Below are 18574 nucleotides of genomic sequence, written 5' to 3' on the forward strand. Positions count from 1 at the left end.
AGAAGTTCAAAAATTGCCAATGGAATTATAAAAGAATATGAATCTGTAGACCTACATAAAATTTTTATTGTGGTAAAATACATATATAAAATTTACCATTTTAAAAGTGTTACATTTTACATGTACATTTACATTTTAAAATATAAAATTCAGTGGCAATAAGTGTATTCACAATGTTATACCACCATCACCATTATCTGGTTCCATAACTTTTTCATCTTTTCAAATGGAAATCACATACCTACAAAACATCTCTCCCCATTCCCATGCCCCTCTTTCCCTGACAACTACGAATGTGCTTTCTTATAGACCTATTTTAAAGTTATACACTTCGGCATTTAAGCTAGCATCTAAAAATGTCAATTCCTTTTAAATTAGTTTACAAAATCATTAATTGACCTGTTTGTTTATATTCTCTCTTATTCCACAAAGGATTTTAGAAGAAATTCATACCATATACAAATTTTTACAGGCTATCTATAGTAATCAAAGTTTTGATATTTCAGATTTATTATGGTTTAGTATTCTTAAGAAAAAATACACTTTTTATAATCCTGTATTTTAAAAAGTCAAAATTTGAAATTACCATGTTATCTAGTATTTCTGAATGATCACTAGTTTTATTGATGATTCCAGCGGAGTTGAAAGCCCATTCCTGGTTTTATTCTGACAACAAGAAAGGTCATTGGTATGAGACCAAGACAGTAAAATCCTAGATTTATCATATGGGCTATAAATCCGTAAGCCAACCTACAAAAAAAAAATAAGCAAACCAGAATTGAGTCATTTTAAACAAAAATATTTACTTCAGATACCTGTGGGAAAAGTGGTAGTAATCTCTTTCAGAAACCTAGTTTGGAAAGTCACTGAAGTTTAAAATCAAGTAAATCTTCTAATTCACCTTTTTCATTTTCAGAGAAGGAATCTCAAGTTCTGAGGAAATTATGACTTCACAAATTAATGAAAGAGTAGGATCTTTAGCCCATATAATCCGAAACCAAGATGAACGCTCTTCCCAGAACACACCTCTCACTTCTATGTCCACTACACTGTAGGCTTCAGAGTGCCTCTCCATGTTTGACATAATAATTCCTTCCCATTCCCAAAATATTCAATTTAATGTTAAAGATAAACAAATTGTAGGCTCTAGGAAGTTTCTTCATGTCTTACATAATAATTTTCTCCCACCTCCTAAACATTTCATTTAATGATAAAGGTAAACAATGCCAGTATTTCAATACCAATATTTGCCTTTCATGCTTATTCTTTTTCAAGTGTAAAACATTAAAATAACAAAATTGAAAACATTAAAATACCACTAAAACATAATTGTTTTGAAGACTTTTAAATAGATTCAATAGGCACAGCATTAAACAATAAATACTACTTAATATCCAGCATTTCATGAGTAAATACACACAGGATGATGGAGAAGCTCTGTGCGGTTATATTGTAACACTGCCTCAGAAATAAAGAGTAATAAAAATACAATAATAATAAATTACTGAGTATAAACTAATATTTTTATTGTCTGGCTCTATAACTTTATTTTGATATTGTAAAAGTGACACTTATTTTTGAAAATTGGAAAAATTAAAAATTACATCAAGATAAAAAAACGGAGAACCATTTCACGCAAGTACAATTATTTGACACAGTTTGTCACTTTAGATGTCTGACTGCTTGAGGTAACATAAGTTTTTTAATCTTATATAGGGTTACAACAGGAAATGACATTAAAGGTAAATTATCAAGAGTTATATCCTCATTCTGTCCATGAAGGAATTCAGGCTTATCCTTCCAGAAAGTTTTTATATAGTAGAATACACATAAATATTTGTTAAGTTAAATCTAGACTATAAATTTTCATTAGAATTATTTGTAACTACTAATATTTATTTAAAAATTGGTTTTTAATTATTCGAGAAATACATAGAGGGATGAATGTCAATAAGGTAGCAAAACAGGAAGTCCTCCTCCACAGAGATATGTAATTAAAAACAATACACAGACCATTACCTTTGTGAGCAATGCAGAACCTAGTTAAGAGATGCCTAAACCCTAGGTGAGCATGTAACCAAAAAGAACCATATCAAAGACAGTAGAAAAATTCATGGCCTTTACTCACCACAGCTCTTCTCTCTGGCACAGCACAGTGTCATTGGGGAAAAAAAACTTTCAACTCCTGGTTTCTCCCTGGAATAAGAGAAAAAAAAGAGTGAAAGATACATCCAATGTTCTGACTTCTGAGAGGCTACCCAAGAAAATGTTTTTTATCTTGCCTGAATCTAAGCTCTGAAAGGAATAAGTGCCAGGAGAGGATCACTGATAACAAAGTTGGTCACTGGGACTTAGTCTACTGCCAGAGAAGATACAGTGTCACAGACAGACACTAGGCAGTGTCCCAGTATCATGACTTGCTACAGCACCAGAGAGGCTGCAGTACCACAGACATATACTGAGGGGAGGTACTGAGTAAAGAGAGGTAAGCCTCTTCAACTGGTAGATAACAAGCACAAGCCCAGAGAAGATGAATCCCTAGAAAAGGCCTGAGAGGTCTCCAGCCTTTTCTAAAGAGAGGTAAGCTTCTTCAACTGGTAGATAACAAGCACAAGCCCAGAGAAGATTAATCCCTAGAAAAGGCTTGAGAGGCCTCCAGCATTTGTAGCCAGGCAGAAGAAACAATGAGTGAATTCAATGACAGGATATTCAAAACTATCAAGTCTGAAGAGCAAAAAGAAAAAAGAAAAAAGAAAAGTGAAGAGAGCCTAAGGGATTTAAAGAAAACAAGCAGAACAGCATGCACATTATGAAAAGTTCCAAAGGAGAAAAAGAAGATGGAGGATTAGAAAGCCTATTTGAATAAATAATGACTGAAAATCTCCCTAATCTGAGAAAAGAAATGAACACACACATTCAAGAAGCTCAAAGAACTTCAACTAGCATAAATTTAAAGTGAGCTATCCTGAGACACATTATAATCAAACTGTCAAAATTCAGACAGAGACAATTTTGAAATCAGCAAGAGAAAAGCAAGCTATCACATACCCAGTAGCTCCAATATGATTATCAGCAAATTTCTAGGCAGAAACATTGCAGGCTAGAAGAGAGTGGAATGATATATTCAAACTACTGACAGAAAATAAACTGACAACCAAGAATATTATAACTGGTAAATAAAGGAGAAATAAGATTTTCCCGGGTAAACATAGGGCAAGAAAGTGCATCACCACTAGACTGGCCCAATAAGAAATACTGAAGAGAGTTCTTCAAATTGAGATGAAAAAAATGTTAAACAGCAACACAAAATCATACAAAAGTATAAAACTCTCTGGTAAAGGTCAACATATAGACAATTATAGAATTCTGTCATATTATAAGCAAAAAAATTACTTTTAAATCTGGTATAAAAGTATTTAAACAATAGCATAGAAAGTAACTCTAAATCTATGTTAATGGATATGCAATTAAGAAGCAGTATTATGCATCATCAAGAATGTAAAAGTGGATGTGGATGAAGTAATACAAAGTAGAGTTTTTCTATGCAGTTGAAGTTAAATTGTTATCAGTTTAAAATAGATTCTTATACATTTAAGATATTTGATGTAATTGCAATGTTAACTGATAAGAAAATACGTATATAATATACACAAAAGGAAACAGTAAGGGAATCAAAACATATCACTACAAGAAAAATATCAATGAAACACAAAAGAAGACAGCAAGATAGGAGAAAAGAGACGAAAGAGCTACCACATACTGAAAACAATTAATGAAGTGGCAATAGTAAGTTATTTCCTGTCAGTAATTACTTTAAAGGTAAATTGGTTAAACTCTCCTATTAAAATACAAAGATTGACTGAATGGATAAAACACAGGATTCAACTATATGCTGTCTACAAGAGACTCAGTTTAGATATAAGAACAACACACCGAAAGTGAAAAGATGGAAAAATATTCCATCCTTTCACATATTCCATGCAAATAAGTAATATGTAGTATTTCTTTAAAAAGATAAGGAATATGTGGTATGTACATACAATGGAATATTATTCAGCCTTAAAAAAGAAGAAAGTCACATCACATGCTCTAGTATGGATGAACCTTGAGGAGATTATGGTAAATGAAATAAGCAAGTCACAGAAGTACAAATACTTTAAGATTCCACTTATATGAAGTACTTAAATTAGTGAAAATCATAGAAACAGAAAATAGAAAGTGGTTTCCAAGGGCTGGGGGAAGGTTGAGGGGAAATTAGTGTTTAATAAGTGCAGGGTTTCAGTTTTGCAACATGAAAGAATTCTAGACATTTCTTGAGTAACAATATGAAAATAATTAACACTACTGAACTATACATTTGAAAACAGTTAAGACAGTAAATTTAACTTTATGTTTTTTGCCACAATCAAAAAAGAAAAGAAATATATAAACAAATTCTTTTTTAAAATACTGAAACATTGGGTAAGGCCCTACTTCTCACCACACCTATGCCCCAATTCTGGGCATGATGTCATTTCCCCAGTAGTATCATCATTACTAACTTGTTCATCCTCCCAAATCCTTTTCTATATTTCTAAACACAAACATGCATGTACAAAAACTTACATGTAGTTTTGTATTTATGTTTTTACTCAGCTTATGTCTTCCACTTGCTTATTTATTCAACAACATAGCCTACAAATATATCAAAGTTATTTAAAGATTATCAGTAACATTGTTTTTAAATACTGCTTAATATTCTATTGTATGGATTTAGCAGTTTATTTAGACTGTCCCTTGTTGATTAATACCACTACTGTTTAACATTTTGCAAGTAAAAATGATGCAGCCAGGATCGTCTGCTTAGCCCCTGGAGAAGATTTTTTTTAATTTGGTAAGTTATATCTTTTATTTCTGGAAAATTCTCAGACAGTATGCTGCTTAATTTTTCTCTCTATTGTTCTCTCTAAAAATAAAAAAAAAATCCATCTTTCTGGAACTACTTTTAGATAGAAGTTAGGGTTTCTTGTTTTAGCCTCCTTGTATTAACTTTGATTTGTTTGTAGTTTCCAAAATTATTCCACCAAACAACTTCTACATTTTTGGACTGAACACCCACCTACATTTTGGAAAACCTTCTGCTATAATTCTCATCAGCACTGTATTAGACTTTTTCTATCTTGGTGTTCATAAAAATCCTCTGAGAGGCTTATTTAAAAATTAGATTCCTAGGTCTACTCCCAAATATTCTGGGTCAGTAGGTCTAAGATGGGCCTTATGAACCTTCATTTTAATAAACAAACCACAGTAATTATGATTCAAACAGCCAGAGATTCCAGTTTAAAAACTACTACTGTGTCATCAACAACTGAGTATTTCTAGGTTCACTGTTTTTATTTTCAACTTATTTTTACCCTAACCATTTGAAAAGTAATTGAGGTATATTGGTAGACAGTATTCTTGGGGAATTAAAGAACCCCTTGTTGCAAATATTTGTTGTCAGTTGGATGCCCAGTGGAACCCATAAAACTACATATCTAGCTATTCTTGGGGGAGAAAAAACCTTATAGGATCTAACTATTGTTTTTTGAGATCTGAACTAAATTTCCATGTAGATGTGACTTTTTTTCCGTTTAAAATTAATGTTTTTCTCAAGCTAAAATGAAAAATATGGAAACATACTTGTAAGAGGAACTCACTTAATTAAAATGTTACTAATATTCAAAAACCATACTAGAGACACATACAGATAGTTGTTTTCCATGTGCTTTCATTAATACAATCCTCTTATTATGTTTCGAAATCTTGTAACTCTGCTTTTAAACTAATAACAAATATGGCAAACCTACCCCTTAAGGTATATAAGTACAATGTAAGTTTAAATATCACCCAAATGAAGAGTAAATAAGACTTAAAGTATCCAACGTGTTTGTAGCTGTGCTAATAGAGCTTCTAAGGAAGCTCTACTCTTGCATGAACCGTTAATGAAATAGCCTCTCACTGGATCCAGTTTGTCTTAATCTCAGTATCTGATTTCTTATGTTCTCCTATTTGGTCCATCTGACTTTCAAACTTTCTGTGCAAAATAATTTCCCATCAGGCCAGCTGCCTTCCTGAAAAGCCCCACTCAGCTCACTTATATCTAAGGCAAGGTTTGCTAAACTATTAAGACGTCATAAACTCTTGTGCTGGTTTGACACTGAGTGCACTGTATTTATCCAAGTGAGCCTATTTCATTTAAATTATACATTGCCCATTGTTACATATTGTCTATTTCTTTTTAGATGCCACATAGATCTTATTTCTTCCTATTCTTATTCTGATGGTGGAGACCAAAAAAAAAGATACATTTTCTTTCTGATAGAAGTATTGCCTATTTTAAAAATTAAAATTAAGAAACACATACATATGCAACAATTGTTCTAAGTATAACTGTAATGTAGTTACTATTAGATCACTGGACTATCAATTATGAACTATACTAATAGCAAAACATAACATACTCCAGGAGAGCTAAAGTTCTTACAGCAAAGGTGAGTCAGTTGCCATCACCAGTGTTGAGGGCATAAAATCCCCATGACTCTGCATCCTTCACACTCCAAGTGCTCAGTAAGTCTTAAAGGTTTAACTTTGGGTGATGACTACTGCCATGGTCTGTACCAAAGGCTTCAGGGTAGGGAAATGAACTCATTGAAGGTGAATGAAAATTCCTTACTGGGCTAGAGCAGTGTTGCCCAATAGAACTTTCTGCAGTGACAAAAATGTCTTCTACCTGTGGTGTTCAATATAAGAGCTGCAAGTCAAATGGGCTACTGAGCACTTGAAATGTATCCAGTGTGACTGAAAAAATTATAAACTTAATTTAATTTTAACTAGTTTTAATTCAGGTAGCCACATGTGACTAATGGCTCCCATATTAGATAGCACCAATCTAGACGAAAATTTGAAAATCCAGTCCTCAAATCTGTTTTGTTCTGTTTTGTTTTGCATGCACACAATTTTAATTTGTTGTCAATATTTACACAAGTATGGGCTGCTATTGCCACATGGCAATGATTTGTTGAACCCAGTAGCCACTGTCCTTTTAACCAGGAGCTTAAGTTACTCGTCTATTACTGTTTTCTCTGTAGTTATTTCAGTTTGAGACCTTTGATTTAGACTGAAGGGGATCATATGCATGGTTTTGATTGCTTCATTGGCTAGAAATGTAAAAGTATCTTTGAAATAAGAGCTGCTTTGGAACAAGTTACTTAGGAAGTTCAAGTCCATGGTGTGTGTTCAAAGCCTACTTTAGATTGGGTTCATCCCTCTGGAAGGCACCTCTCCATGGTCAGTTTGTCTTGGAGCCCAGCGGCTCACCAAACTTGAAAGCTGTGACTGTAAAATATCACCCTTTGCATTTTCCTGGGGTTTATACTGGAGGAAACTCTTGAATATGCAGGTGGATAGAGGTGGCAAGCGTTACCTGTGTTCTCCATGGTTTATTTGATTCTGGTTTGGAGCAGGTCTTAAGTGAACATTAGAAAAGAAGGGTAGAACTTTATAGCAATTGAAAAAAAGATTGCTTTCTTTATTAAAAAATAAACAGTTGAGTCACATGGCAGACATGGACATAGAATTATAAAACTGGAATTCTCCCCATCCACCTAATGTGGGACTATTGTATTAAAACATTTTAGAACCCGGCTAGAAACTACCTAGATAATGAAAACACCGAACTTACATTGAGGGCTGCAAAAGGTTTATATGTGATATTCTTTGTAGGTGTCATATTTTCTGTTAATTCTAATGGGCATTGAAGATATCTGAAATTATACTTGATCTGTAGAAAATTTTTACAAAGTAGTTAGTCAAGTACAGAATCCCCAAAATAATTCTTGAAAAATCAAATATACAAGTATACAATTTTGCTAAAAATTAAGTGATTTGAACAAAGTTGAAACATTTCGAGTCGAAAAAAGATATATATTATTGCATATTAATTATAAAAATAAACATCCTGGAAGGCTGTTATTCAATTGCTTCATATCTCACAGTCATGGAAAAAGAGTAATTCTCAAAAGATCATTTAGATATTTTAGATCTTCATTATTAAGGCAAAACTACCCAAGGAAATATAAAGACTAGACATAACACTAAATGATGCTATTAGGAACTGTTAAAATATTAGAAGAAAACTGAGGAGGTAAGGGAAAAATTATTTCACAAGTAGATAATACAATAATATGAAAAAAACGAGACCAGTATTTGCCATCTCCAGTAGATTACACATCGATAGTAACAACATTTTTAATATTTTTCAAAGAACATAAAGCAAATTTCAAATTATTATGATAAAATAAACTTATGTGGTAGTCTTCGCAGGACTTATCCTCTGGGGAAGGCAACATGCAGAAGTCTAAAAGTATCTTTCAAACAGAAAAACCACCTAAGATATTGGGCAGGCCACTATATATTAGAAAGAATTTTATCCCATTTCTAAAATAACACACAAGATATTTCCCTCCCTTTTCTTGGCTTCTTGCATCTCGAGGATAAATTATAATCTATCTCATCCAGGAACAAAGTTTACAATACAAAGTGTTACAAATACATCTGCATGTTTCAGAAATAACCAGGTGATTCAGAAAAATACCATGTGCTTGAGAGTAAAATTGCATGTACTAATATTTGGGTAAGAGATATTCCACTAGTTTTGCCTAAGATTTGATGTCTTTCTGGGCTTCTAAAGGGTATACAGATTACAGGTTGAGCAACCCTAATCTGAAAGTCTAAAATTCTAAGCGCTCCAAAATCCAATACTTGTTGAGCACCCACATGATGCCACAAGTGGAAAATTCCACACGTAAGTACTTAACACAAACTTTGTTTCATGCACAAAATTATTAAAAATATTGTATAAAATTAACTGTAGGCTATGCTTTTAAGGATTATATGAAACACAAATGAATTTTGTATCTACACTTTGATCTCATCCCTATGATACCCCATTATATATAGGCCAATATCTTGAAATCCAAAACACGACTGGTCCCAAGCAGTTTGGATAAGGGATAGTCAATCTGTCTGATTCCTTTACTCAGTTTCTTACAGTGACAACTTATTGTCCCTAATTGAGATTTTTCATCCCAGGTCTACAGTCTTTCCATGATTTAGGTTCAGTCTTCTGAATTGCCCCAGTCTGGAGTAATGTGTTTGTTTCTATACCTCACATGCCAAGCAACACAGAGAGAGTATGTGTTTAGAGGGGAGCGGACAGGATAGTGGGGGATAGATGCTGTAACAAGAAATAGATGAAGACCCTGTAGATAGTTCACTCAGGGAAAGAACACTTATAGGGTCACACTAGAGCCACCCCTATGGTGTGTGGAAAGGAACTATTTTTGTGGGGCTGCATAAACAATTTGAGACACCTCAAATCTAGTGGCCCATATTTATGACCCTGAGAAAGAAATACCACTTGGCCAGGCTGCCCTCTTAGAACCAGGACTGGACACAATACCCCATATGTTGCCATCAATGCATCCAGGAGCTCCTGGGGCTTCTGGTGAATGTCACCTGCAGAACTTGAGGGTAGATGGTCAGACTATATCCAAAAGGGAAGAAACAGGACCCTGGGTGGTGTCAGGTACCAACTGGACTAAGAAAACTTCAAGGAAGACTCTATTGGTGACTGGATGTCAGTACTGGGGATCACAACAAACATTATGAAAAATAAAGACAAGACTAGTCAGCAGTGCTGTTCAAGGCAGAAACAGGCAAGTCTGGTTATTTATTATAGCTTGTAAACTTGTTAATAATCAACATGGGCAAAATAAAGGATGGGCTGCCTTGGCTGGGGGCTGGGCAGATTGCAGGAGCAACTGTTCAGAAATGTTGTGTAAGTAATTCAAATGTGTTATGTTGAGCTAAATTAAGACATTTAAGTTCATTAATTTTGTTAAAAAGTATTCAAAATACCAAAATAATACAAGTCATCACAGAAAATTATCTAGAAAATATAGTAGCATAAGGAAGAAATTAAAAACTATTCATAATCGCATAACAGACCATTTTTATTAACATTGTGGTATAATTTCAATTCTTTACTATGTTTTCACATGTGAATATTTCACCTTTTTTATAATTATAAATGATGCTGCAGGAAACATTCTATATAAATCTGTCTGTATCTCTGATTATTCATTAAGACAGATTTCAACAACTATAATCACTGAATAAGAAAGTTTGAGATTGTTTTCAACCTTGAGTATTTATGTGTCCTTCGATGAGATTCAGCCACCTAACAAGATAATCTGTACACTATTTGTACTAGTACATATGTACTAGACTGGCTCCAGTTTTTATTAGGCATTATAAAGAAAAAAATGCACACAATGTTTAGCACATAGTAAGTCCTTATTCAATAAATAAAAACAAAATACTAGTACTACAAATAACCACATAAGCAGTATAAAACAGTAGGAGGTAAATTATGTACTGACCATTGCCCTTAGCACTTTATATATTTCACCCCTACTTTTGTAATCACTTTTTTTGTATCCTAAACAGTTAGGATAGAGCCATAATTCAAACTTCTCTACTCTAAGGAAAGCAATTGCACAAAAACGGCTATATGTGACAACTAACACCGGGCACTAGGCCCAATGTACAAAAGGGAGAACTGGGGTGTTTCAAATAGGAGAGTGATTGCCACATCCATGGGAAGCATCTGGTGCTGAACCCAGCAATTCCTGCCTTGTGAGAAGGCAGGCTTAGGTGCCAAATTTCATTCTTATGAGAAGCCAGATAACTGGAACCTTAAGGAAAGCATCCTGGTTTCAAATGTTAGCAATTCATGCAAATTTGAAAGAGCAATAACATGCATGCCAAACAAAACACATATTAAGGTTTTATTCAGCCAGCAAACACCAGTTTATAGTCTCTGTTACAGGTGTGGATTGTTTGAATAAAAAAATCTGTTTACCATATTATCCTGTATTACACAAAATAATTAATAGGATTCTTTAATTCAATAAGGTCCTCATTAAATACTTATCGTCTAAATTCCCTTATAGCCTATGGGAAACTAGAAGCTTTATTTCATGATGGAAATTATTATTATTAGATTGTGATGACAACAATAAATCCTTACATCATATATGCCAAACATAAACCCAGGAAGAGTTTTGTTTTAGAGAGCTTACCTTCATGCATTCAGGGAGTTATTCGATCATTTCCAAAATTGGACATTTATTGTTTGGAGAATAATGACTAAAAACCTTAAGACATTTATCCCATCTGTAAAAAATGAATACATAAGACAAGCACAGGTCTTCAACCTTCTGTTCTGCACAACAGTTGAAACTCAAGATTATATCTTTAGGAGAAATCTAAACTTAAGCTTATTCATGAAATGCAATGCTTGCCCTTAGTTCTGATGGAAGCAATATGTAAACCGAGATCAACCCAGTAATAGGATCCTTGTCTGTTAATAGGCATTAGGAATATGGGCAAATTTTGGGATAGCTATTACAATTATTGTTCTGTCTCTTCTTCTAAATGTCTTTCAAAGAAGCTGGGACTATATCTTCTTTCTCTCCTGAAGTCATAAAATAGGAAGTACTTACAGTCCTAATCATGTTCGGTACAGATTCCATATTCACATACCTACACCATCAAAGCAGTACTGGACCAATATTTAATAGCTAATTCATGAATTAAACTACAAATTAACATATGTAAAGTGCATTGATAAGCACAGCCTCTGCAAAGAAAAGTTTGCCCCTTTTCTTCATTATCATCCAATTGAACAGAGTAAGAAGGTGCTTACCATACCAAGGAGGAACTAAATCTACAGCAGGATGCAAAGAGGAGCTCGTTTATCTCCAAGATCCTATCTAATTTTCTATTAACTCTATCAGTAAAACCCATCTAGTATATCTGTATTATCGACAGAAAAGTTCTGGTTGAACACTTTCATTAACAAGTGCTTTAAAGGAACTATCAGCAGGAGATTTTTGAGGCTGTCCATGCTCAAAAACAAGGGCTTGATCTGCCTTGAATATGGAATTGTTCATTCTGTGTCTACTATTGGGTGACACTGGTCCCTAATGCATGTCTATCTGTGATTATACAGAAAGTGATATTATGAGATATTATGAGAAATTAGACAAACTACCCTCTAACATCATAATTAAAACTCTTAGAACATGGATTAGAAACCCACAACCACAAAAGATTATTTGCTAAAAGATATCCCATTAAAGGGCATGGATAACAATCTGGATTTACCTTGGGTAATATTTTTGCCAGCATCCACTTTCAGGGTTCCTACTGGCACATGTCAGGCAAGTTCAGGGAGGGCAGTGTGAAGTTTGCTTGACAGTGACATGGTGCCAGACAATACACATGCCTGAATCCCTGGAATCTCGTAAGAGTGCTGCGAAGCTTGGTCTTATGTGCCCATATTTTATTTTGTTAAGAAATATAAACTGGGGCCGGGCGCGGTGGCTCACGCCTGTAATCCCAGCACTTTGGGAGGCCGAGGCGGGCGGATCACGAGGTCAGGAGATCGAGACCATCCTGGCTAACACGGTGAAACCCCGTCTCTACTAAAAATACAAAAAATTAGCCGGGCGTGGTAGCGGGCGCCTGTAGTCCCAGCTACTCGGGAGGCTGAGGCAGGAGAATGGCGTGAACCCGGGAGGCGGAGCTTGCAGTGAGCCGAGATCGCGCCACTGCACTCCAGCCTGGGCGACAGAGCGAGACTCCGTCTCAAAAAAAAAAAAAAAAAAAAAAAAAAAAAAAAAAGAAATATAAACTGAAGATCAGCGAGGTAAAGTAATGTGCCTGTTGTCACTAAAAAAAACATTTAAAAACTCTGTAAACATTTAAAAATAACTAAAGGAGTATAATGGGATTGCTTGTAACACAAAGAATAAATGCTTGAGAGGACGGATACCCCATTCTCCTTGATGTGATTATTATGCATTGCACACCTGTATCAAAACATCTCATGTACCTGATAAATATATACACTTACTATGTACCCACACAAATTAAAAATAAAAGACTTCTTAAAAATTTAGGTAAACAACTAATATTTTAAAATTGTGATTAATGGCTGAAACTCATTTCTTTTCTCTCAGACTTTGAATCATCCCTGACACCAGAGAACACTAAATGACAGTGGACAGGCAGACAGTGTACCTTTTGCTCCTGATGGTCATAAGAACCACCTCCTTGTTCTTATTGTGAAGTGCAAGGTGCAAAAAGGAGGCCTGCCTGCTCCTTGTTCAGGACTATGTCAGCATTGTGGCTCAGAAGTGCAAAGGCTTTGGCATGGCCTTCCCTTGCAGCAAAGTGAAGCGCAGTGTTCTTTTGAAGAAACGGACACAGAAAATGTGGTGACAATGCCTAATCTGCTTTGTTTCATGGCTGAACTGCCTAAAAGACATTTGCAACACTAATGATTTAATACCAAAATACATAGCATTTAAAACTGGTGTTCAAGCTTCAAACTAATCTGTTTATAGTTCAAACATGGTGTGAGTGTGCATGTGTGGGAAGTGGGTCTGTGTGTGTGTGTGTGTGTGAGAGAGAGAGAGAAACAGAGAGAGAGAGAGAAACAGAGAGAGAGAGAGAAACAGAGAGAGAGAGAGAAAAAAACAGAGAAAATGAATTCCAAGGGGGTTGTTTTGTGCTGCTTTTGCAATGGGATGATTCCACAAAGACAGAGGACCAGCTATCAGGGTACGGATGTTGGGTTGAACACAGAAGAAAATACTCCTGAGATTTATCATCTTGTAGAGCAGTGGCTTACAAATTTGGGGTTTCCCAAGCTTGTACACTTTTTTAAAATTCAGAGACTGTTATAAGGTTGCCAGTTTTTAGTTTCCCCACATGAAGACTATTTTTTTGAAAAAGGCAACAATTGTCCGTCTCCATCATTTTATGAACAAATGTACATTTCAATAGTTACTCTCCCCAAAAGAAGGAATGACATAATAGCACAATAAAGGGCAGTCCTTCAAGTCAATATACTTCAAAATGAAGCACTTATTTTAGTGAAAACTTACACCTTCCTTTCTTTTTCTGAGTCTACCAGGGAGTAAAAGCTTTATCATCAACTCACAATGGCCTGTGGACCAACCTCTGTGAGTCTAGTGGATTCCTAAACATTCATCCACCCCTTGGTATTCTCCCATTTCTGTTGCCTTTTGACTCATACTTCACCTCAAGAGTCTGCTTGCTAAACACCCAAAAAGGCTGGGAAAGGAGCAAGGAAGGGAAGAAGGTATCTAGGAGGGTTTTCTGGCAATGCTGGACGTTTCTGGTATGTCGAGATTTTGGGTAAGTGTGAGGACCATGGTACATACCCCGTCTTCATCTATGTGATCTGTGCACTTCAAATTACTATCAAGAATGACCTTCATGGTCTGAGTGTACCCTTATGGATGCATGATGCAAAACCATCTAGCCATTGTGGTCACTGATAAAGAGTTAAGAAAAGATGTGTGCATACACTTAGATGAAATTTGGGATGGGATGCCACTTGGCTCTTTCTAGGTAAATCTGATGACAACAAAAAGCGTAATGAGATCTGGCAACTAAATATTTATGAAATATTTATAATAAATGAGTGAATTTCAAGCTCAATGGTTGTAAATAATCTATTTGTAATGTGATTCACTCATATTTTTTATTTAGTGGATTAAGATATGAAAGTATATAAACACATTACCAAACACTTCGGGGTAGGAGAAGTACACTTAGTGCGTGTGTATCATGCATAATTTTTTCAAAGCTATAATGAACTTATACACATCAACTTAAATCTTGTTTTATTTTTTCATTGAACATTGCATCCAAAAAATTTTTTTGAAGTGGTGTTAGTCTTTGTGGTCAATAGTTATTAGTAATACTACTAATAATATAGTACATGGCTATAAGATATTTAGCTTAGCGTCACTTATTCTTCTAAGAGTTCAAGTCTGAAACACTTTCCTCTTGTGCTCTCAAAGATGCTTACCCAATCACTTTGAAAACTGCTTATTCTTTTTCACAGAAATTTGAGGTGTAAATATAATGAAGCCTTGTCATATTGCTAATACTTTTTGAAACTAAACATAGAAAATATTTCCTGACACAATTTAATTTCAGTGCTAGTGAACAGATGTTTTAGGGTATAACAGCCATTCCAGTTATGATGTAATTAAGCAACAACTGTCTGGTCTGGTTCTACTTGGGTCGCCTTTGTAAGTCAGTTGCTTGGCATTTCCTTGTAAACCAGAAGAAACTGAGCAAAGCATTCATTTTTGCAGTTATATCACTTAATTTGCTGGCATCAGTATTCTGTTAAGAAAATGTGTTTCTAAACAGCCTAATAAGCTCTTTGCTACTGCTTTGATGAAGTACCAAATGACATGCCTCTGTAAAATATTCCTAGGTTTTATTCTTTTTTTTTACAACAATATCATTTACCTATGCCACATATTTTATTATGCTTACATATTTTAACTTGGTTTCGTTTCTTGTGCTTGAGTTCCTTTAAGTATAATGAAGTTCAGAAATTTTTACTGTTTCCTGTTGTCACTCAAGGGGAGCTTTTTATGTCTACCATTCATCAGACTGAAGAAAAAGTAGGGTATTTGAACTTGTATGTTTGTGTGTGTGTGTGTACGTGCACACATACACATACACAACCATGGTTTTGTATCTACATAGGAAGATGGCAGCATGATGAGCTAAAATATAAGAAACTGTATTTCAAAGATTCTGAAAAAGACTCTGCACAAAGCCACTTATTCTGTGACCTTGAACAAGGTTCTTCAACTCTATAAACTTCAAAGTCTTTTTCAGTTGGAAATAATACTGACTTCCCTTCCAGTATTTTTTTTTTTTTTTTTGAGACGGATTCAAGCAATTCTCCTTCCTCAGCCGCCTGAGTAGCTGGGATTACAGGCATGCACCACCAAGCTCAGCTAATTTTTTTTTGTATTTTTAGTAGAGATGGGGTTTCTCCATGTTGGTCAGGCTAGTCTCGAACTCCCAATCTCAGGTGATCCGCCTGCCTCGGCCTCCCAAAGTGCTGGGATTATAGGCTTGAGCCACCGTGCCCGGCCCCCTTCCAGTATTTAAGAAGTTACGTGTTGATGATAAAATAAAATGTATAAAACTACTTAGTGAAATATAAAGTTAGACAACGTAATTAAAAATATAATGAAAAGATAGCCTGAAAATGGCTAATTAAAGAAACTATATAAACACCCCAATCATATATCCTCACCTGAGTAACAATGCGCCTCTTTTCAGAAGAAGCTGAACTACTTTTTCATGTCCATTTTTTGCTGCAGATGGAGAGGAGTCATTCCATGAAGGTCACCTTCATCCAGAAGCCTCGTATCATTCAGGTCTTGTAGGAGCCTCTGACAGGTATTGATACGCCCATAACTTGGAAAAAATTAGGTTTCATATTTTCAAAGCAAATATTAAACAGAAAGAAGACATGTTCATACATTGCTAGACTGACCTTTACCTGGCTGCAAAATGCAGAGGTGATTTCTTATCTTTGCTTTTGGAATGAATGGACACATTAAAGCCAAGTAGGTTATTTACAGAACCAGGGCCCCCCTGTCTACATGCATAATGTAGAGGAGTACACCCATCGTTGTCTTCATCCATTACCAGCTCTTTGATCTGTTGCATCTACAGGAAAAAATTAATATCATACAAATAACTCTGCTATTATGCTAATATGATGGTTTTCAAACTATTCTGTAGGAAAATATTTTCTAACAAGGGTCAGTATGTATTCCTTGGGGGCAAAAATGTAAATAACCTAAAGGATATTCGAGTAAAATACATGTGAATGAAGTTGAATGCTCTGTCTCCATGTAATGTACATTACCATATTAAAGGCTCTGAGAGATCCTGCAAGTGGGAAAATATTAAATAATAAATTTAATATTATTTAATATGAATAATAAATAATAAAAACTTAACATTTTTAACTCAGTATTTTTCAAACATATTTGATCACAGCCCTTCCTTCTGCCCCTCCTCTCACTTCCTCCCACCCCTAAGTAACACCTAACAGCTTCATGTTAATATGTTCTGTTAGGTAAAATGGAAGGGATGTTAAAATTAGGTTTACTTTATCTTTTATATGTATAGTAAATTAAAAATGAATGACAAATGAGTAGCTTAGTCCAATCAATTATCATTTTGCTGTTTTTGCTGAAATTTTTCAAATACATATATATTCTTGATTCTTTATTTAAAGACAGTGACAATATTGAATTCTATTTACTATAAAAATATGTTGTATTTCACATGCGCTTGATAGTCACTCAGTATTAGCTGGTGAATATAAATATGAAAATAATGCTTTTAACCTGTCCTCAGCAAGTCAAGTGTGCTGAGTAGTTTTTCTTAATTGATGGTGGAGTATTGATAATTCATACCCATAGTTGGCTTTTCCACTGATATACAAATCCTAATGATCAAAGAATGAAGAAAATCAAACTAATTAAGGATGTATACTTATCATACATGATAGCATATGAAATCCTTCTGTAACTTAAAAAACTCAATCTCAATACAATTATCATCATCATCATCATCACTACCACCATCACCCTGTTATAACTATTCAAATATGTCATCTTTATTTTAAAACGTTGTTAAAATTCCAGAATCAGCTTTGATAATAATAAAAATTATAATAAACAAAATTAGTTTATCCTCTGTTGAACCGAACTTAGTTAATGGAAATCCATAGATATATATTACCTGCAAAAACTCAGGTCGCAGATTTTTTAATCCATAAAGTTGCTGTACAGTTAAATGCAGAAAATTACGTCCAAAATTACCTTTAATATCTACTGGGGCACCTAAAAAAAGCACAATGTAAATATAAATTCTATTCACTTATTTAATGCATCCTTTATGTGGATTTTCAACTTGCAAAAAAATTTTGACTTAAAATTTTGCTGACTTTTAGTTTACAGGAAATGTTGTTTAGATGAGAAAACTAAGCATAATTAAAAATGGGCTTACTACCTGTGTGTGTGTGTGTGTGTGTGTGTCTGTATGTGTAAGTGGGGTAGAAAATATGTGATGCATTACATAAATACATGAGGCCTTACCTTTCAGAGCATAAAATATAAAAATATAAATATAGACACATTAGAGATCAAGAAAGAAGAGGATAGCAGAGAAGGACACCTCACTTCTTTGTTTTCGGAGGCCCAGGTTAGAATCGAAAACAGGGATAGTTATAGTACCTACACCACATGGGACCGATACATTGAAAGACAGTTGATTAATTGTTCAATAAATGCCTGGGGTATAACAATTGCTTTATAAATGTTATCTACTATTGTTCTGAAATTATCTTTTTAAGCATTGCTCCCTTACTGGACTGAAAATTATTCTAGACATGAAAAGTGTTCTGTTTATCTTTGTATTCACAACACCTGGCCCAGGGCCTGGCACACAATAGATGGTTAATAAATGTACATCTAACCAAATTGAGTAATACTTCCAAAGACTTGGCTTGGTCCCTCTTGGTAGCTTTAGAGAGTAGCAAATTTACAATATTCTAAGATGC

General features: G+C 34.6%; 1 long non-coding RNA gene across 1 annotated transcript; it reads right to left on the minus strand.

The window, feature by feature from the left end:
* Positions 1-26: 26 nt before the first annotated feature.
* LOC117974283 (uncharacterized) lies at positions 27-16989 on the minus strand. The gene is made up of 5 exons (XR_008626422.2): positions 16499-16989; positions 16250-16413; positions 11166-11259; positions 2129-2196; positions 27-750 (listed from the first exon to the last, which is right to left on the minus strand). It is a non-coding gene; the product is annotated as an uncharacterized LOC117974283 (long non-coding RNA).
* Between the last annotated feature and the right edge of the window lie 1585 nt (positions 16990-18574).

The sequence above is a fragment of the Pan paniscus genome, chromosome 7 (genome assembly GCF_029289425.2).
Source record: "Pan paniscus chromosome 7, NHGRI_mPanPan1-v2.0_pri, whole genome shotgun sequence".
NCBI classification, from domain to species: Eukaryota; Metazoa; Chordata; class Mammalia; order Primates; family Hominidae; genus Pan; species Pan paniscus.